General features: G+C 38.2%; 1 protein-coding gene across 1 annotated transcript in view; it reads left to right on the top strand.

Moving 5' to 3' along the window:
• LOC6052394 overlaps positions 1-22,218 on the top strand; it is a 208,501-nt gene that overhangs the window by 102,557 nt on the left and 83,726 nt on the right. The window lies entirely within an intron of this gene.

The following is a 22,218-nucleotide window of genomic DNA, read 5'->3' as shown; positions in this document are numbered from 1 at the left end:
TTCCTTATAGTTTCTTCAAGCAGCAAATAGTCGGCGTCGGTCCCTGGATAGATTAGCAGCATGGACGGATGCCACGGAAGGTAATCCAACTTGTTCTCAAAGGATCCATTCGTAACGACATATTTCAAGACGTGCTCCAATCGAGGAGATTGCAAAATGTCACCGAGAAAGTTACGGAAAGAGTTTTGCTGGGAAAGGTCGTAGAAAACGCACCGAAACAGGCCACTCTCAATGCTGGCTTCGTGCTCGATGCTTCGTAGGATGTAATCCAGAGCATCCGGATCGGAGGAATAGCCAAGGACTGATTTGAAGAGTACAAAAAGAAGCAGTCCTACCCGCTTCATGGCTGAATTTGCACTGCGACATACAACACTTTTTCATAAATTGAAGTTTCTTTTTGAGTTTACAGGTCCTAGGTCCAATTTTCCCGGGTTTACAACTTCCCGGGAAACGGGAAATTTTTTTTTTTTTGAAACAGTTATAAAATCTATGTTTTCACTATGTTTGCTATGTTTTTCAATCTAAATCGACACTTAAAAACAAGGACGACATTTTTTAGATAACTGGAAAGATATTAAAAATTGATCTTTTAAATCGTTACATTTGTCCTGATTTGCCTCAGATTCAGGAGTTTGATGAATAAAAATTATTTTTTTGCAGAATTTCAAATTATAATAACCAGTGTTTTAAAAAATATAAAATTAAATAAAAAATATTTGAAAATTAAAATTTTAACAAATTTTCTATTACAAGCCAAATTTACACAAATATTAATGCAATAAAATTCTTATCGATTACTAAGTATTCAACTTGTGATCTATTTCCACTACCAAATCTGAATTTCCAGATCCCGGGAATTCCCGGGACAAATTTGAAAAATTCCCGGAATTCGGGAATTTCCGGATTTGTAAAAATCCCGGGAATTTTGTCCCGGAAATTCCCGGGATGGACGCACTATTTACAGCTGTACTTGCTCTAATGAAATGTTTTGATTAAGGAGCTACAGTCGCTCACATAGCGAGTGAATCAAGTTGAAATGTTCCTTAGAGCCAAACTGAGAGATTTAAGATGGCTTCCCAATTATTAATATACACCTAAACCCCGATGTCGGGGCCGTGGTGTAGGGGTAAGCGTGATTGCCTCCCACCCAGTCGGCCTGGGTTCGATCCCAGACGGTCCCGGTGGCATTTTTCGAGACGAGATTTGTCCGATCACGCCTTCCGTCGGACGGGAAGTTAATGTTGGCCCCCCAAAAAAAAAGGTTAGGTCGTTAGCTCAGTCCAGGTGTAGGAGTCGTCTCCCTGGGTCCTGTCTCGGTGGAGTCGCTGGTAGGCAGTTGGACTAACAATCCAAAGGTCGTCAGTTCGAATCCCGGGGTGGATGGAAGCTAAGGTGTAAAAAGAGCATTTTTTTTATACCCCGATGGTTTGACACCAACTGTTGTCAAACGAACAAGGTCCCTTTTTAGTTTGACACCCCTTTTACACGAAGTTCACACATACTACCAAACTTTTGTTTTAATAATGTGCGTGAGTGCCGTGCAGAAAGTGACAGTTCGTCACTTTTTAGTTTGACTTTGTCAAACCAACTGGGTACAAACTGAACAGTGTCAAGCGAAAAAGTGACCAACCACCGTTGAGTGTATATTTTGACCCAGGAATGTTCCAAAGTGAACGCTCATCGCTCAGCGAACCCAAATAAGTTAAATTGTAGCTGATGATTGAATGAATAAATTCTTTTTTTCTTTTTTTCCTTCATTATTCATCGAAGTTAAAAAAAATCCGTGATAGAATAATGCTTTGCAAATCCATAGGATGATTTATAAAGAAAATCATTAAATTTCTTTCATCAAAATTTCTAACATATGCTCTCTTATTCTTATCTCTCTTAGGGGTCGTGCATAAACCACGTGGCCTCCTTAGGGGGGGGGGGGGTTGAAAATCTTACCGAAAAAAACCACGAAAAGCCATGGGGGGAGGGGGGGGTCGACGGCTGACCACGTGGCCTATCAAAAAAATATTTTCTATAAAAAAAAAACATCAAAAACTGTGCTCATTAAATTTTATGACATGCATACACTTCAATCTCAAGATACCTTGTATTGTCATGTAAATAAAAAAAAATTCAGGATTATCGCTCAACATTTCGGTTTCACTTCTACATTTGCAGGTGAATCGTCTAATATTAGAAAAAAAACCCGTTACGATTTTTCCTTTCAAACGATACTTATCTACTTTGAAATTCACCGAAAAATTGTTTTCTGATTGATATTCATTCGTATGAGCGAAAGCCATTTTCTTCTCCCCGAGAAAAGCATTAAAGTGAATATGAGCTTGGCATTTTGATCTAAGAGATAGTCCATACTTATGAGTTACATATTTTGGGGTGTTATAACAATTCATTCGAACGAATTTTAAAACAGCTTTTAAATTCAGAATATTTATATGTTTTCCTGAAACTGTATGTTTTTTTTTTACAGGCAGTCAAGGCACTCATCGATCCTCACACATATTTTAACCAATTAAGTTGCTATTCTGTATAATGTTGTTGCATAATATAAATCAGAACCAGGATCAGATAAATTTCAAATTTCTCAAGAATTTCCGGGATTTCCCGGGAAATTTGTTGCAAATTTCCCGTTTCCCGGGCAATTTGAAACCCCGGGAAATTGAACGCTCTAAAAAGCCTACAACATCCAGTACTTTGCTTTAGAAATTAAGAGGAAATCCATTTTTTTCGCGAAAATTTAGCAAGTAGCCTTATGTGTGGGACAAACTTCAAAAGCGTTTTTCTCAGCATGCTGTTTTTGCATATGGGACATTTTTTCGAACATGGGCAGTATTCGTGAATAAAATTTTAATGTAACGCCATTAAAGATCAATATAAATAAAAAAATATTTATTAATATTAACACTGGAACGCCCAACGCATGTCCAACTTACACGGACGCCCAAGCCTCCCAAAAAAGTTGGAACGGTAACTTCAACTCGCTGGTTCTCGGGCCTAACTCAACCAATCAAGATGATTCTTCTTTCCAGTGATTTGTTAGGATGTCTAGATCATTCTAGAACTTTGCAGAACCTAATTTGATCAAATCTGTAATTTCTGCGACCGAAAACATCGTTCCACCTTTTTTAAAAAGACTGCCTCCGCGGAATTTTCGGCGATTTTTTTTTTACACGCGAAAAAAAAAGTTGGAACGATGTTTTTGATCGCAAAAATTACAGATTTGATCAAATTAAGATCTGCAAAGTTCTAGAATGATCTAGACATCCTAACAAATCACTAGAAAGAAGAATCATCTTGATTGGTTGAGTTAGGCCCGAGAACCAGCGAGTTGAAGTTACCGTTCCAACTTTTTTGGAGCCTTGGGCGTTGGAATGTTAAAAAAAAAACTCATCTTTCATTTTTTTTTTTCAACATACCGTCAGTGGGGGTGACATTGGGTTTGGGGAGTGAGATTGGGTCAAAGTGATTTTTTACGGATTTTACCATTTCTCAGGTTATATTTGAGCATCATTTTAGTTTCATTTGACCCAATGTCACCCCCTCTAAGATGTGAGATTGGGTCAATTTTGAAACTATTGGCATTTAAGGTAGTGTTCATCAAAATCCACCATATTTTGGGAAAATGTTAGTAAACTATCTAAGAACAAATCTACGTTGGAAGATGTTCGATGTTATTTAAATTGTTTTTGTTATTAAGTAATTACGAGAGGTGTATCGTTTTTTGACCCATAGTTACCCCCTCTGACGGTAAATATCTTAGCAACCAAAAGTATGATCAAAATTGTAAAATTATAAAGAATTTCCTAATCTTTCAGCTAGTTATGTTTTCAATTTAAAATAAAGGATAAATCAATTGCCAAATTCAACTTTTTGAAATTTTTTATTTAATAATAAATTAATGCGATCGATTTTATTTATATATATGCAGGTATATTTTTGAAGTCAGATTTTTCTAAGGATCTTATGTAACCATGAAAGATAGATTGAAAATGGATAAAAAACTTGCAACAATATTAAAGAAACAAAACTTTCTCATTTTTCTTAACTGTTTATATTTGGAAAATTGGATTAGTCACTAAAATATTCCAACCATTTTTTTATAAATAAATCAAAAACTTACAAAATATTTTAAACGTAGTATTTTTAAAAAGAACTGCTCATATTTGAAAGAATGGCAAAATTTACAAAAACATTACAACAGTCAAGAATAGGTTTTAAAACTAAATAAAATAAAAATTGAAAATCAAACTTTTTCTGGAAGAACTGCTCATATTTGAAGGAATGGAAAAGCTCACAAAAATATTACGACAATCAAGAATAGGTTTTTTCCTTCCTCACCTTACTGAGGAAAGGCTATAAAATCACTCGAAAAATGAACTTCTTAATTCGACCTCGTAGACCCATCTTCACGTATACCTATCGACTCAGAATCATGTTCTGAGCAAATGTCTGTGTGGATGTGTGTAGGTGGGTGGACAAAAAATTGTCACTCGATTATCTCCGGACTGGATGAACGGATTTTGACCGTATTAGTCTCATTCGATCCGTCTTGGGGTCCCATAGGTCTCTATTTATAACCAGCAAGTTTAGTTAAGTACTTCAAAAGTTATGCTAAAAAAACGATTTTGGCGTATGTCCGGAAGATCGTAAAAAGGGTGGTTTTTGCAAGAAACCCTATCATGTTATACATTTTCAGAAAGGTATTAAAAAGACCTTTAAAATGAGCCCAAAACATTGAAGATGTGACAACACTATCAAAAGTTATTAGCACTTAAGTGTTATTTATACACTTTTTAGAGGCCGGATCTCAGATATTTCAATGAAAATGATGTCCGGGTCCATCATGCAACCCATCGTTAGTTAGATAATCGAAAGACCTTTTAAATGAGCCTAAAACATCAAGGATCTGACAACCCTATCAAAAATTATTGGCACTTAAGTGTTATTTATATACTTTTCGAAGGCCGGATCTCAGATATTGTGATAGAAATATTGTCTGAATCTTCCATGTGAACTATCGTTGGATAGGTTTTTTTTTATCAGACCTTGCCGATGAACCAGAAAAATTGAAGGTCTGTGAACCCTATCAAATGAAATGAGTAATAAAGTTGATTTGTTAAACATTTTAAGGGAATGTTGCTATTTTTACTGAATGTATTGACTTTATGAATGTGAGGAAGGCACCAACCACCTAAAGGTGGATTAAGTAACGTTTTTTTAATAAAATAAAAACTTAATGATATTTTCAGAAGTCGAACATTTTTTAAAGAACCTTAAAGAATGGAAAAAATTAAAAAACATTCCGACAGTTAAGAATAAGCTATTTAATAAAAATATAAAACTATTTTAGAAGTCAACAATCAAGAATAGGTTGTTTTTTGAATAATTTTTTTTTAGAAGTCGCCTTTATTTCAAAGAACTGCACATGTTTGAAAGAATTATCCCATTCTCATACTCCCAATATCTCACTCACAAAAAAAATCGGATTTGTTAGTAAGAAAATATGTTTTTCAACAACATTTAAGAGGCAGTATTTGTAGATTCTGCTCGGTTTGTTCTAGAGGTCGTATCGAGGTGCTCCGATTTGGATGAAACTTTCAGGGTTTGTTTGTCTATACATGAGATGAACTCATGCCAAATATGAGCCCTCTACGACAAAGGGAAGTGGGGTAAAACGGGCATTGAAGTTTGAGGTCTAAAAAACATGAAAAATCTTAAAATTGCTTGCATTTCCGTAAAACTTCATCAATTCCAACTCCGGTAGATGCATTCGAAAGTTCTTTTGAAGCCCTTCAAAATGTGCTATAGACATCCAGGATTGGTTTGACTTTTTCTCATAGCTTTTGCAAATTACTGTTAAAAATTGATTTTTTTAAAACCTTAATAACTTTTGGCAACAGCCTCCAACACCCATACTCCCATAGGTCAAAAGATAGGTAATTTAATGCACTATGAGCCTACGGTATTAACTTTTTGGCCAATCGCAGTTTTTCTCATAGTTTTTCGATTTTTCTAGAACAAACATTTTACAATGTTAGTTTTTTCCCTGTAGGCTTCCATAGCGGCACTTTTTTGGTCTCAATTTTGTCATATTCGGAATCCTCGGACAATTTCACGTAAGTTAGAAGTATTGGAGTTGTTATTTTGATTTAAAAAATAATTAATTAAAACATTCTTGAAAAAAGAAATATTATTATTATTATTTACCCTATGATCAACACGTCAAATGCTGTATCAAGTAGGCGAAAACTTGTTTTACCCCTAATCCGACAAAATTCTAAATAATATTTTAATGAATTCGAAATGGCATTTTTTCCAATCAAATTCAAAATACCAACACCTCAATCTAATGTAAAATTTTCTGAGGATTCCGAATATGACAAAATTGAGATCAAAAAGTGCCGCTACGGAAGCCTACAGGGCAAAAGCTAACGTTGTAAAATGTTTGTTCTAGAAAAATCGTAAAACTATGAGAAAAACTGCGATTGGCCAAAAAGTTAATACCGTAGGCTTATAGTCCATGAAATTGCCTATCTTTTGACCTATGGGAGTATGGGTGTTGGAGGCTGTTGGAAAGAGAAATTAGGGTTTTAAAAAAATTAATTTTTAACAGTAATTTGCAAAAGCTATGAGAAAAAGTCAAACCAATCCTGGATGTCTATAGCACATTTTGAAGGGCTTCAAAAGACCTTTCGAATGCATCTACCGGAGTTGGAATTGATGAAGTTTTACGGAAATGCGAGCAATTTTAAGATTTTTCTTTTTTTTTAGACCTCAAACTTCAATGCCCGTTTTACCCCACTTCCCTTTGTCGTAGTGGGCTCATATTTGGCATGAGTTCATCTCATGTATAGACAAACAAACCCTGAAAGTTTCATCCAAATCGGAGCACCTCGATACGACCTGTTTCACATCGGTGAAAAACTCGCTCTTAAGAAGTTTGAAATGTTTTTATCATGTTTAAATAACAACAGTAATATCGTTTTTTGATCATAAGTCGCCCCCACTGACAGTATATCATTGATGGGTAAACATTTTCGAAATCTATACTCATTTTGTTTTTTTTAGATTTTTCACCTGGGCGGAAAAAGCCACGTGGCCATATAGGGGGGGGGGGGGTTGGCGAGAAACCACGAAAAACCATGGGGGGGTAGGGGGGGGGGTCAAAAATTCCCAAAAAAAGGCCACGTGGTTTATGCACGACCCCTTATCTCTTATTTCCACAGACAATCAGACATAAACCACCAAATATTTGTTAGGAAAAGCTGCCACTTCAAGCGATTTCGAACTAGAGCGTCCAATTTCCCGGGGTTACCAATTTCCCGGGAAACGGGAAATTTTTAAAAGATTTCCCGGGAAATCCCGGGAATTCCCGGGAAATTTTAAAATTATTGAAAATTGCTCTAATCTTAGTTCTAAATCATATTTTGCACCAAAATTGAATAGGACAGCGACTTTAATTGTTAAAATATGTGTAAAGATCAACTAATAGCTTGACTGCATGTAAAAATTCATAGAACTACAAGAAAATGTATTTTTTTTTTAATCTCAAATCGTACAATAAATCAAAAAATGATCTCTTGTAATTTTGTTCAAAAGTATTTTTTCATCAAAGTGTTTGGATAGTAAGTAAAATGAATCCTTACTCCGCAATCTTAAATTTCTTTAAACTTGCCTCTGTGACCAGTTTAAGAAAATATGGTTTGACACATTAAGTCATTCAGAAATTATTTTTTTCATAACAAATAACTTCACTTAACCAAGTTATACTGATGTCAACTCTTGAACAAAATAGTTAAACTTTTAAGTTTTTCCTTAAAAATCTAACTTCTCGTGTATGTTTTACTTCAAACAACTCAATGTTTTCAAATATTTGGAGCAAGTTTTTAAAACATGTTTGCATTTTTCGGGCACCTCTTAAACAATATAAAGTTGTTTTCAATGATTTTTTAATGTTTTTTTTCCCTTTTGGTTTTCAGGTTTATAATTGACTTCTGTTAAATGTATTTTTATAGAACAAAAACATGATTTGAATTATACGATAAATTGTCATCATAACACTACCACTCTTCGATTTTTTTTTCAGGTTAAACCTTCTAACACCCATTGTAGCACGAGTGCTTTATAATTCTTTTACTTTAGATAGAATTTTTTTTAACGAATTGAAGTAATTCTTCTTGCAAAAACCTTTTTTAAATATTTAATGATACCAATTCAATTTTCATCTAATTTAATCATGGTAAACAGAAACGTTAACTATTCGTATTGTTTATTTTCATTAAGCTAGGTCTATTTCCAGTTTCTTCAGAAACCAATATTATCAGAAATAAATCATGATATTAAATTGAGTTTCTCTATTTTACTAGAGCATTTTTTTAAAAATAGATCCAAAAATATTAAGAAAATGTATACTTCCGCTTGAATTTCGGGAATTCCCGGGAAATATTTTTTTGACGGGAAATCCCGGGATTTTTATTCCCGGGACGGGAAATTGGACGCTCTTTTTCGAACAAATTTTAATGGCCTGTGGTGAATTCTAAACTTTCGTGGTGAGCTTCTTAATAATTCAATTATTGACGGATGTTAAAAGTATTCAACGTCACTAGTTTCAACTGAAACACCCCCCCCCCCCCACCCTTCCCTCCCCCCTCGCAAGAACACCGCTTGATAAGTTCCCCAATCGGTATCGCCACCGCTACGTCATCCCCGGGGAGAACCGCTCAGCCGGGACTGTAACGCAAAACAGCAATACGATTTGTCACGAATGTCACGGTGTGGTGTGTGTCAAGAGGTGCCGCCACCACTGGATGTGAAGTGTTGCTTTATGTAACAAGATTATAAATGTCTGCAGCTTATGAGCTCTGCGTGGTGAAAACTAATGGGAAGAAGCAAAAAAAAAAAACAACAACAAGAAATGTGAGTGAAATTTGTAACTTTTAGCGAAAGAGAGCTAACAATTACCAACATTGCGGGGGTAAAAAGGGGTGGGAGGGGTGACAAATGAGGTGTAATTAGTTTTCAAAGGTCTCGCGGCGGGTGTAAACATTACGTGACACAACAACAAAAACAACCAGCTTAGCGTCTGTGTGAGTGGTGAATTCGAGCCAGTTCTGAGCGCGTGTGGTGAGTTTCTACTTCGCGCGACGCGGATATCAACTCTTTTGTTGTTGTATTGGTGAATTCCGCGAATCGAGAATGATTTGGAGAGGTGTCGTCTGTGTACTATCTTATCGCTAGTCCGAACCCGACTTACTTAGCGCGTTTCGCTACCTGTGTGGCGTATACTAACGCTTTAGTTCCCTTTTGCGCAATCGGCGAGCGGTTGTCGTTCGGTTCTACAGCTCGTCGCCTAGTTGTGGGTTGTCAATTTCAAGGTGTTTCGGCCCGGGAACGTGGTGTAAATTGAAACTTTAAGCCTACACGCAAAACTGCGCTTGTTCGTTCACGTTTTCACGTGGCTTGCGGTGATGGTGTGCTGAGCTTTGAAGGTGATTCTCGACTGCCAGCTGTTTTGTGTTACCACTTTATCTAGAATTACCTGAGGTGAGTACGTGCGGGGACGGGTTTTGCTGGGAGAATCGCTGTTCTAGCGAGCTACTGGTTTCATTAATTGGTGGTTCTCTTGCAGTGAAATTAAACTTATTTCTCAATTCGAAGCACTACAATGTCGAAATTACACATCACGAGCTTGTTTGACATCAATTTCAATGGGTTTCATTATAAATCGACATGCCATTGCTGACTCATGCGTTGTTTACATCTCATATCTTCATGAATGGGAAAGTCTTATCAAGCTGGAAACAAGAGTTGATCCAATGAGATTAAAAAAAATGAACTAAATACTGTTTGATGTTTCTAGAGTTTATCTTAAATAAAAATAGATCTTGAACAATTTCTTATTCATGTAATTCTAAATTTTGAAGTTTTCAAACCATAGATAAACAGACGTGAAAAGTCAACTAGTTACGAATGCTGCCAAAAAAATTATTTTAGTTCAACACAGACATACAGACGTAAAAAATCTTTAATTCCAAACTGCAATTAAAGGTGATTGGAAACTCACCACGGCAATATTAAACTCACCACTGCTCATTTACTTGTTAGTCTAGTTGTGAATGCGTGCATACAATTTCAAGCAACTGTGAAACTCATGTTGCTGAGTGGTTATAAGTTCAAGTAGCCGTGGTGAGTTTCGGATCGTTCAATTTGACCGTTAAATTGTTAATTTTCTAAAGAGATTTTCGCGTGCCTAATGTTCGTCAATGTCTAATGGAGCACCTGCACTCGAGCAGTTTTTGACAGTTCGCTCCATAAGAAATACATTGTAGAAAAAAGCAAAAACTGCTCGAATGGAAGTGCTCCATTGGCAATAATCGTTTTTGTTAACTGAGTTAATTTTAACAATTATAAAAACATTTTATAAAATTTAATTATCGATTGAAGAAGTTTAGGAAAAATAATTAAAATTTAGTCAAAAACAGAAGAAAAAACCTCTTCAGTAATTAACTAAAATTGCAATATTGCTCAACACGTCTGAAGTGGCCAACCTCAAGAAGGGGGCAGCAGCACTCAAGCTTCCGTGACCGATAAATTGTCCACTCTGGCCGCTGCGCCGTCATGCAAATCTAGACGCCATTCCGGCAGCCGCCACTACTAGCAGTTAGTGAGGTCTAATGACCCAAACTGCAACAACCCTAGCTGATAAGACCCGGCGTGCGATGAATCACACCAAACTTAGGCTTCCAGAGCCCGCTACTGCCCAACACTCGCCGGCCGTAATTGGACGACTTGGCGGGTTGAGTTGAGAGTTTGTTGCGAGACGTGGGCTAACTGGTTCAAAATCTGGCCCAGCTTCGACGACGACGCGTTACACGACACTCGATTTATATCATTTTCCGGGAATCTTGGAGCACGTCGGAGACTGCGCTGTCTCGCCGTCGTCGTCGTCGGTAGCGTAATAGACACTAATGATGATGATAGAGATGTCTTAAACGCGCTGTTTGTTGGCGTGATAACGTCTTGCTTCCTTGCTGGTCTCGAGCCCGGCTGCATTTGCAAGTCGCGCAATTGGAGCAAATCCACGGGGAATGGCGAAGAGTACCAAGTCCCATGATCTGTTCTGGCTTTGCTGCGATTTCTGGTGCAAGTTGTTACTAAACGATTTGAACGCTGACTCGAAAGCAGCTCTTTTCGAATGATTATTCGTTATGATTTATTTGCCACAATTTCTTTTACAAACGACGCCTTTCAAAGAAATCTTCCTTAAATAAATCTTCAAGCTTCTTAAGTGAAATTTCAACCAGAGGTTGACCCCATTTATCAAATGCTCAACAAGAAACGCACCCAATCCAGCACTCAACCCGATCGCCAAACTCATCCAAGCCGGTTTCATGTCTTCAAATTTGAGATCCTCCCGTTCGTTGAAGTCCGCTCGGGGTCTTACACCAATGAAATGCCATCGCATTATATCTGACCACCTTTGCTTCCACAGGTCCATCAAACCAGCTTCGCACAGAATCGAATGAACGTACCGGAAGGTATCGAGAAAAAGGAACCTGTCCTCTGTCCAGTAAAATTCAAAGCCGTGAAAATATCTGTAATCCAGCATCACGTAAAACGGTTGCATTCGCTCGTAATCGTAAGCAAGATCCTTGCGCAGCTCAGCCATGAAACTGTACCAAAGCATAGCAACTCCCGGTACTGTTTCGTACACCCAGGAATCACTGCCGTGAACTACCATGTGTCCGATCACCGCATGGTTCGCAAACTGTGGACTGCCCTCCAAATCAAAGTGGAACTTTAGGTCGGAACTGACGAGGTCTTCCACAGTTTTGATGCGCTGAATCGAAGGTCGGTTGATCATCAGTGACACGAACTTGGTTTCGAAGGCGTTGGACAGGAAGAACATCAGGATGATCAGCGACAAAAGTGTTAGCTTCTCCAGCCGTCCTGCTTGGTGCAGATTAAGCCGCTGGAAGCCGCACAATGCGAGCAGAGTCGGGTTGTTTGTGAAATGTTCCGGAAATAGGCATTTGGCAACTTCGAATGCGACAAGAATTGCGATGAGCAGAGTCCAAACTTGCCATCTGAACGGCATCGATATCAACTCAGCGACGTTCACTGGTCTGTCGCGTGGCACTGCGATTTCCATGAAGAGCGGAATGCTTGTGTGGAGAATTCGTGAATGTTTTTGGTTGGGATTTTGTACCACATCGACCAGTGTCAGTATAATATTGTAAGCATTTTGGTTTTCGCGAACCTTATTCAAACACTTGAAGAACGGAGAACCCGAACCAGGACAGTTATGTTCATACTCGACGGCCTCTGTGTACAAGTAGCGAGCAGTTTCGTTCACCCAGCGATGGTTCCAGTAGAAAGGAAATAAATCTTCACTTTTCACATAGGTTATATTGCGACCCGCCATCCAACGGTAATTCCATGTAAAAAGGTACATCAAATGTGGTGCTTTTGGCAAAACCCAGTTGTTTACTCCATTGCACTGAACAACTCGACCCGTTTCACAGTCCAAAATGATGAAATAGACAAATTTAGCATCAAAAATTTGCTTGCCCAAACTCTGTACCAGTGAGCGATTCTCCAAATTAGCAAATACCAAAACTTTAGTAGCAGGATCAATCGATTGCAGCGAAAAGGACAGGTTAAGTTTAGTGTCTTTCCGCTCTAGATGCATTACATCCTCCCCTGCCAGTATGAGCAGCAGCGATGCTTTCCATGGCAATTTTTCCAGAGCATCCAAGTGGGATCCCCTGACTGCGTATTTTACCACGTGGTCCAATCGATTAGATTCAAGAATCGCGTAGAAAACGCTGCCATGATGGGATTGCTCGGTTGAAATGTCCCAGAAAATGCAGCTGAACACCCCGGCTTGCACACTGTCAAGGTAATCGATTGTTCGGAGGACGTAATCTAGTGCTTCGTAACGGAAGGCAAAGGACAGCTGGATTTTGACCAGTGTCAAGAAAACGCGTCCGATCAGGTTCATGGTTGGCGAGGAATTTCCTTTTACACTGTGCATTAGGATTATTGGATTAAAACATAAAATCCTTGTATAGCTTGATAAAAATCTGTGAATTTAATAATTTCAAACAATGTATAAACACTAGGATGTAACAACAATGACTTTTTGGCGGGCATTCAGAGGCTGGTTCCGGTGGGCATACTGAGCCCAAATCCCTCCGCGCTTCAATTTTAAATGGGATTGAACCCGTAAAAAAAGATTTTTCAATTTTGAGGCACTTTGGCCACTAATGCGTTTACCAAATCATCACTAGGGTGTAGGTCAGATCCTTGCGCATCTTTTGGTATATATAACATTGAAGTTTTGAGCTTCCTAGCGCTCGATACAGGCCTTCAAAGTTAGGCATTTTTTTCGAAAAATCGTCCCCAGCAAAACAAATATGCGTCGCACCTCGCGACGCTCGAGACGCCATTTGATTTTGCTGGGACCGATTTTTCGAAAAAAAAAATGCCAAACTTTGAAGGCCTAAACCGAGATCTAGGATGCTCAAAACGTCAATGTTATACAGTCGACTCTACGGCTGTCGATCTTCTCGATATCAATATTGCTCCATCTTTCGATGAATTCTTCGGACCCTTCAATCTGCATACTGCAATTCTCTTCATTCCTCGATATTTTCTCTTGCTTGAAGGATCTCTTCCTCGACGGTCCCTTGGATTCTTTTTGCTTTAAAAATCTCTTCCGGTTGTCAATAATTTCACTTTCTCATGGCTAGACATTTTTCTTTGCGAAACGAAGCATTGAAGGGTGTTTGACATTAGTTTGTTTTTGTTTGCTGGACGTTGCCATGATTCTCTCCCATAGTTGGATATCAAGAAAACAATATTTTCAATCGAGTCTTCATTCTGCATCGTTCTGTAAACTGATGATTCTCTTCCTCGAAGGTACCTTGGATATTGACATTCAGAGAGTCGACTACTATATATATTAGGGTGGGTACGGATTTTCAAAAGTTCTCTGATCAATTTCTGGCGTGGTTTCCCTTGTAGGGCATACCCATAGGGACTCTCAGGCCAAATTTCAGCTCATTTGGTTGAAAACTGGCTTGTCTCAAGCGAGTTCAAGTTTACATGGGATTTACTATGGGAAATTTTGAATTTTCGTTCATTCGCTCCTACAGGCCTAGGGGAAACATGTAGAAACTTCTAGGATGGCCAAACATGAGCGGAATTGTCTGGAGAACAACTTTCCGTGGCTGTTTGACATGTGGCGCGCGGTATTCATCAAGCATTCATAGCATGCTAAGGAAAATTTGTTGCTTTTCTGGGGAAAACCGTTGGTTCCGAAAACCCCGGATGTATTGCCGTTGAGCTCGATGGGGGTTGAACGAATCGACCTGGTCTCTTAGGGAAAGTTGTTCTCCAGACAATTCCGCTCATTTCTGGCCATCCTAGAAGTTTCTACATGTTTCCCCTAGGCCTGTAGGAGCGAATGAACGAAAATTCAAAATTTCCCATAGTAAATCCCATGTAAACTTGAACTCGCTTGAGACAAGCCAGTTTTCAACCAAATGAGCTGAAATTTGGCCTGAGAGTCCCTATGGGTATGCCCTACAAGAGGAACCACACCAGAACTTGATCTGAGAACTTTTGAAAATCCGTACCCACCCTAATATATATACTACCAAAAGATGTGCAAGGATCTGGCCTACACCTGAGTGATGTTTTGGTAAACGCATTAGTGACCAAAGTGCCTCGAAAAATGACATTTTTGAAAAAATCTTTTTTACGGGTTAAATCCCATTTAAAATTGAAGGGCGCCAGCTTCTGTTACGTCCAATCAAGCTTATATTTGGGACTTGGGCTCAGTATGCCCACCGGAACCTGCCCCTTAATGTCCGCCAAAAAGTCATTTTTGATACGCTCTAATAAACACTCTGTAACTCAATGAATGAGGATTTCACGCAGCTTGACACAACTTCCACGGCAAACAACACCCCACTGGCGATCAATCCCGCTGCCAGTGATATCCAAGCCAGCTGCATGTCCTCAAAGGTCAGATCCATCCTGGTGTCGCTGTCCATTCGGGGTCTTCGGCGACCGATGTACCAAAAGCGCACCCTCGCCCGCCACACCCGTTTCCACAGATCGATCAGACCCGCTTCAACGAGCCGGATGTGGATGAGCTGTAACGGCTTGAGGAAGATGAACCGTTCGGTGGTCCAGTAGAGCTCGTTGCTGTAGAAGTACCGGTAGCCGAGCAGCACGTAGAAGGGTTGCATCCGTTCGTAGTCGTAGGCCAGTTCTTTGCGTAGCTCAACAAAGTCACTGTACCAGATCATCGCGATGCCTGGCATGGTATCGTAAATCCAGGGATCACTACCGTGCGCAACCATCTTTCCGATCATTGAATGGTTGGCAAAGTGCGGATTACTGTCCAGGTCAAAGTGAAACTTGAGGTCAGACTTGGCAACGTCTTCCAAGGTGTTGATGCGCTGAATTGATGGTTTGCGTACCATCAGGGATACGATCTTGGTTTCAAACGCGTTGGACATGAAGAACATCAGCACGATCAGCGACAAAAACAGGATTTTTTCCAGCGAGCCTGCTCGATGCAGGTTGTACCGCTCGAAGCCACATATTGCGAGTAGTGTCGGATTGTTTCTGAAAAGGGCAGGAAAGCGATGTTTCACCACTTCCGACATAACGAGGATCGTTACCAATAGCGTCCAAACTTGCCATTCGAATGGCATTAGCAATAGTTCGGCCACGTTCAACGGTCTATCGCGGGGCACTACAATTTCAACAAACAGTGGAATGGTCGTAAAGAGTGATTCCGTATGTCTGCTACCAGAGTGTGCAACTGTAATCAAAGTAAAAATTATGTCGCACGGTGGTTGATTGCCCCTCTGTTCGTTTAGACATTTATAAAAAGCCTTTCCAGATCCCCGACAGCTATGGCGGTATTCGACAGCTTCAGTTTGCAAGTATCGTGCTGTTTCATGAACCCAAATGTAGTTCCAATCGAAGGGAAACTCATCATCATTTTTCGCATAGACGATGTTCAGTCCGGTCATCCAACGGTTCCACCAATAGAAAAACCACATTGAATATGGTGGCTTAAAATGTATCCAGTAATGGGCTCCATTGCACTGCATCGTACGCATCGAACGATCGTCAAAAAACACGAAATACCTAAATCTCACATTATTCAACTGTCCACCGATCGTTTGTGCTACTTTCAGATCATGCAGGTCAGCAAAAATCACAACTTTTGTCGATGGATCTATCAATTCCGTCGATGAATAAATATTTCTCCTAGTCTCCTCGAGTCCTAAATATTTGGCATCGTATCCCGGCCAAATGAACAACACGGTCGGACTCCAGGGCACGATCTCCAGTGCCGTACGGTGACAGCCCTTAACAACGTAACGCACCACGTTGGTCAGACGGCTTGATTCCAGTACAGCTTGCTGAATGTTGTCATAGGTATGCCTCGCAGAAATATCCCAAAAAACGCAACTAAACACGCCAGCGTGAATACTTTCAAGAAACTCGACTGCCTTCAAGATGTAGTCCAGGGCATCGGCAGTGTAAGCAAACGACAGCTGGATTCGAAACATTATAATGTATACACAAAAAACAGCACTAATCAGTTTCATAGTTAAAACGAGATTGTTCTGTTACGGTGGTAAGGGAACTTTTGTAGTGGAAACTCATCAGCTTAGTGTTTTTTTCATAATTGCATCAATTTTTGAAAGTATCTAAGATTTCAGTGAGATAAACTAAGGCTGAAAAGGACTACCGTAAAAAGCTCTCACTAGATTTTTTTGTTTCAAATTCTCGTTTTCCCCAGTAAGATTTAAACAAATTGAAAATTTTGTGTACAATTAAGAAGATTTGTTTGTGGGACATTTTACGTGTACATGCTGGGACAAACTTGACCCTTGGTCCTAAACCTTATTTATATATTCTCCAAACTAACCCCTAATCAGCTATAAAAGCCCAACTTCTGTCCCACCTTGCGCCCCACCCTTTCGCGACTCCGCGTGGGACAGCGCGCGACTCATTACAAACCCGCTCGAGCTAATCGAAGCGCCAGCCAGTTTGCCTTAGTCTAATTTGCGCGTGCGATAGGGCCCCTTAATCACCGTCAGGGAAGGTGATTTATTTAATGCCTGCGCGCCGTAGCCAGCAATTTGCATCTACTTACGCGGGTGAAGAAGCCCTCGCGAGGGCTTGGGAAAACGCAACGGCCTCGTCACTAAATAATGCTAAACGTTGTTTTGATTCCATCGCGAGGGGTCGGGAAAGTCACCGAGAAGGGGATAGGGAGAAGGGGAGATGATTCATGAGAGTGTTGTGTGTTTTCTATTTAGACTAAATTTTCCATCTTTTCTTCTCTTTCTTCTCCCGTTTCTAGGTAAGATGCCCCTTTTTTCACGCCATGCTGACCGCGAAATTGAAAATCGAAACCAATTAACGTAAGTGCACCAACGAAACGGCTAGAAAATGGGGGGAAATTCTTTCACTTGGTCGCGACTGGTGTGACCCTGTTTTGGTTACGGGTTCAGAGTGCTGAACCCTTTCGAGTCCATTTGGGACAAGTTGGTCGTTTGGACATTTTTTTTATATTTAGGTTAGTTATTTGGTAATTTCATTACATTTGGGACAGATTGGTCATTGATATTTTTGGTTTTCGTTTGAGACTTTTATTTATTTTAAACTTTTGATATTTTACAAATGGGACAGGTTGATCATTTGGGCATATTCGTTTGAGACATATGAAAAACTTTGACTGTTGATATCATACAAATGGGACAAGTTGGTCATTTTGGCATTTTGGAACATTTGTACTGTTGATATTTTACAAATGGGACAACTTGGTCATTTGGACATTTTCGATTTTCGTTGCTGATTTATGAAACATTTTGACTGTTAATATTATACAAATGGGATTAATTGGTCATTTTGACATTTTGGAACATTTTTATTGTTGAAATTTTACAAATGGGACAACTTGGTCATTTGGACATTTTCGATTTTCGTTGCTTGTTTATGAAACATTTTTACTGTTGATTATTTTGGGACCATCCACAAACCACGTGGACACTTTTTTGGAAATCTCAACCCCCCCCCCCCCCTCGTGGAAAATTGTCCATACAAAAAAACTTTTTGTATGGATCGTGGACAATCGCCATACCCCCTAAAGTGTCCACGTGGTTTATGGATGGTCCCTTTGACTTTTTCGATCATTTTTACTGTTGAAATTTTACAATACAAATGGGACAAGTTGGTCATTTGGACATTTTCGATTGTCGTTGCTGATTTATGAAACATTTGAACTGTTGATATTTTACAAATGGGACAAGTTGGTCATTTTGACATTTTAGAACATTTTTACTGTTGATATTTTACATATGGGACAAGTTGGTCATTTTAACATTTTGGAACATTTTTACTGTTGAAATTTTACAAATGGGACAACTTGGTCATTTGGACATTTTCGATTTTCGTTGCTGATTTATAAAACATTTTGACTGTTGATACAAATGGGACAACTTGTTCATTTTTACATTTTGGCACATGTTTACTATTGAAATTTTACAAATGGGACAACTTTTTCATTTGGACATGTTCAATTTTCATTTGAATTAAACATAAAAAAATAATGTTGATTTTTAACATATTTTTAACATTTGGACACATCTAAATTTGGGCAAGAATGCCCCAACAAAAAGAACCTTTAATATAACTAAGTTAAAACAGAACCTGGCCATTAAAGGGCCAAATCACACTGGAAAAAAGTGTCGATTTAGAGCCTGTTGAAAAGATTTAACGCTTGGTCCACCACGCAATCGTCTCCGCCGCATGGTGTTAATGAGGGAGCATGTAGTTTTAATTACTAAAAGGCGCGCAACGCTTGATTTACGATGGCACACTTACGCTCAAGGGGGGGAGTCACCGGAAAGTGTGAGAAAAGTTTTGTTACTGTTTTTCCGTTTCAACCACGAATGTCGAAAATGGAGCGCGATTATGATTGGGACAGTTATGATTTATGTTTTTTTCATGTTTTTATATCTTCTGATGTTTATTTTTTAACCAAATTTAATTTTTTTGTATCATTTTTCCAAAAACACTTGTTAGCTCAAAATTTCTCAACCCATTCCTAAATCCGCTCCAAATTTCGTCACCCCTTTTAAAGTCTAGTATCTCCAATCGACCGAATCTCGGCCCAGTCCAAAAGCCAGAGCAGAAAAAGAGTTCACACCTCCCCCGAAAATAAAAGAAACCCAAAAAAAAAACCGCTTACGATTATTTACTTTTCGTGTCACGTTTTAATTTTCTGCCTCGTATTTCTTCGCTGGGCTGAGAGAGCTGATGCCGTCGACGGCGTTGTCCATTCCGTTCCGTTCCAAAAATGTCATAATTCAGCATTCCACTGGCCCGTCACACGGCCAGCCAAAAATGGCATCCCGGCCGTCGAGGTGATGATGTTTTACACGGTTGAAAGGTGTGCTGTAATCATTTTTGAAGGGGGAGAGATAACATAATTTTAGGCTAGGGTGAATTGTGTCATCTAATTTGAATGCTGCAATTCTCACAATATTGTCAAGTTGGTTAAGTCTCACCTGTTTATAAATTTCCTACTTTCGATAAACGCAGAAGCGAAATTGCATGCAAATGAGTTAAATTTTTGGGTCATTTCTATGCGTTTTAAAATTTGGGTCAATCAGGTTGACCCACTTGTCAGCCGGCCATTTTGGTACGTGATTGCACTTAATTTAACACGATTTTTGCTGTGTCACTCACCTGACCAGTACAGTGTAGCATAATGCAATCAATCGTGTTTCGGTTGGGGTGACTCCCTCCTTTCGATCTGTACGCAACGGCCCTTTAAGCGAGTTCTTGTAGGAAAAGTTTGAGTTGAACCACTGAACAGGTAGAAAAGGTAGCTTCCTTAAAGTATATCGGCAACTCTAAAAAAAGATTCTACAACAAAGTCAACAACAATTAACACGGCTTTTGATTTTTTATTATTTAACAATTTTCTTTGTCATACTGGTCATGTCTGTGACATAACACCCTGCACTTTCGAAAAATCGTTTGTTTTTAAGTGCAACGTGTTTGCAGTCATTTGACGTGACATTAGGAATAAAGTTTTGGGATTCCTAAAGTTTATAGTAGAGGTGGGCAAAAAAGAGCGAGCCGCTCAAAGAGCCAGTTCACTAAAAAGAGCAATCGAACCATGGCTCACAAAAAAGAGCTGCGGTTCTTTTTGAAACTTTGGTCTTTTCAGTGAACAATTCCAAGATGGAATGATTTTTGAGCAAGTGTCTTTTTTATTTTTATAAATATATTTCATTGAATTTCCAACAAATTGTAGTATTAAATTTGTTTTTCATGATTGAAAATTTAATTTCAAATATTTCAATGCTTATCAAAAATGAAGGCCAAAATTGTCCCACGGTTTTTTAAGGGCTCTAGGATGCAACTTTCTCATCTATAAATAAATATAAACAACATTGATGACACCATTTTTACACCCTTTAAAAGTTTTCAAACTTATGTTTTCAGTACCTATCCTAGTTTTTTTTTAATGCTTAGGCTGGTACAAATATTTTTAAAAGTTTTTGTCACCCCCTTCAAAATTGGCCCGAAAAATCAGGGGGCAAAAAAAATATTTTTACAATAAACTTCAAAATTTCAATGAAAATTCAAGTGCAACCAGCTGAAATCAAATTAAAATACATTCTGCTGCGTTTAAAAACATTTTTAGCATGTTTAGGTTTATTAAAAAATCTTAAATTTTTTTGAAAATTTTCGATGCAAAATCTTTTTTTTCGATACAATTTTTATTTTTGTCAGATCTTAGATTTTTTGAAAACTAGAGATTTCAAAACAACTGAACTAGTGTAAAATGTATTTTAAAACACTTTTTTCATTTAAATGTGAAGACTATGGCTTGTTATTTAAATTTTTATATTTTTTTATGTTTTGCCCCCCCCCTTGACCTCGGCCAGGGCCGAGGGACAAAAACTTTTTTAAATATTTGCATCGGCCTTAAGTTTATTTTCTCTAAAATAAAATGTCAGAATTTGTTAAATTTTGGCAGAAACAAACGCGATTTCGTAAAATTTATAGCGATTTTCTCTTAAATCTAGTATTTTGAAAGCCATTCAATTTTTCGAACGTTTAGGTTCGAGTAGAAATCTTGACAAAGGGATCACCAAATGTATAATTCTTAAGCGAACGTTCTTTGTTTTCTGTTTTTTTTTTCAAATGATTTATAATAATATATAATATGTCTAGTAGAAACACTTAAAAATCACTTCATCAAAATAGCCGTTTCATAAACATTTTGAAAAAGAGCGAAAGAGCCGTTCAAAAGAGCCGCTCTTTTTAATGAACGAACGAAAATGAACGGCTCTTGCCCACCTCTAGTTTATGGGACCTTTTTTTAAAAAATTCTAGAAATGGTTTTCAGAATCATCAGTCAATCGATTTAAGTCTAATATAAATTTTAAAAATCACAATAATCATTGTAATGGGACTTGAACTGGTGGCTAGGTAAAGCGCTGAACCCGAGCCTATTGTCTTTTTTAAAATAGAGTAATTCTCTACGAAATAGGTGTTTTTCTAAAATTTAATTCTTGTATCTTTTAATCCGACAGAAACTTTTTTGGTGCATTCGGTATACAAGAAGCCATTTTGCATCATTAGTTTGCCCATGTAGTTTTTCATACAAATTTCGCAGCCGTCCATACAAAAATGATACATGAAAATTCTAAAATCTGTTTCTTTTGAAGGAATTCTTTGATCGATTTGTAGTTTTCGGCAAAGTTGTAGATATGGGATAAGGACTACTTTAAAAAAAAAACAATAATTAAACACGGTAAAAAAATTTGGCGATTTTTAATTTAACTTTTTGTCACAAAAACTTGGTTTGCAAAAAACACTATTTTTTTCTGGTATGTTTTAGGGGACATTAAATGCCAACTTTTGAGAAACTTCCAGAATGTGCAAAAAATCTTTGACCGAGTTATGAATTTTTTAATCAACATTGTTTTTTTTTAAATCGATGTTTTGGTCGCCAAATTTTTTCAACTTTATTTTTCGATGAAAAAGCCAATCAAGACTAACACTTCAAAATTGAGTAATATTGAATGTTTGGCCATTTTGAAATGTTGGTCTTGATTTAAAAAAAATAAAAATATTGTTTTCGAAAAG

Source organism: Culex quinquefasciatus, chromosome 3 (genome assembly GCF_015732765.1).
Source record: "Culex quinquefasciatus strain JHB chromosome 3, VPISU_Cqui_1.0_pri_paternal, whole genome shotgun sequence".
In the NCBI taxonomy this organism is placed as follows: Eukaryota; Metazoa; Arthropoda; class Insecta; order Diptera; family Culicidae; genus Culex; species Culex quinquefasciatus.
Note: the sequence above shows the minus strand (reverse complement) of the source record. Positions and strands in the feature narration are given on the sequence as shown.